This window comes from Mesitornis unicolor, unplaced genomic scaffold (assembly GCF_000695765.1).
Source record: "Mesitornis unicolor isolate BGI_N332 unplaced genomic scaffold, ASM69576v1 scaffold13112, whole genome shotgun sequence".
NCBI classification, from domain to species: domain Eukaryota; kingdom Metazoa; phylum Chordata; class Aves; order Mesitornithiformes; family Mesitornithidae; genus Mesitornis; species Mesitornis unicolor.
In genome coordinates this window covers 2,282-2,592 of record NW_010171266.1, presented here as the reverse complement: position 1 = coordinate 2,592, position 311 = coordinate 2,282, and the positions used below count along the sequence as shown (strand labels likewise).

General features: G+C 62.1%; 1 protein-coding gene across 1 annotated transcript in view; it reads right to left on the bottom strand.

Moving 5' to 3' along the window:
* Positions 1 to 311, bottom strand: part of LOC104537178 (pre-mRNA-splicing factor SYF1-like) — a gene marked incomplete at both ends in the record, with an annotated part of 5,548 nt that overhangs the window by 3,068 nt on the left and 2,169 nt on the right. The gene's annotated exons all lie outside the window — the stretch shown is intronic.

The window sequence follows — 311 nt, the reverse complement described above, 5'->3', positions numbered from 1 at the left end:
CGGCCGCGGTGTAGGTGCTGATGATCTGGGGACACAGCGGGGACACGTTGGGGACACAGCGGGGACATGGTGGGGACTTGAGGACACCCCCCAGACCCATCACCTTGCTGTCCCGTCCCCCCATGTCCCCATATCCCTTCACATCCCCATATCCCCCTTAAGTCCCCATGTCCCCCTGTTCACCCCATGTCCCCCTGTTCACCCCATGTCCCAATGTCCTCCCACGTCCCCATGTCCCCCCAATGTCCCCTCACAGCCCCTTATGCCTTCCCATGTCCCCCCAATGTCCCTATATCCCACTTCTCCCCACG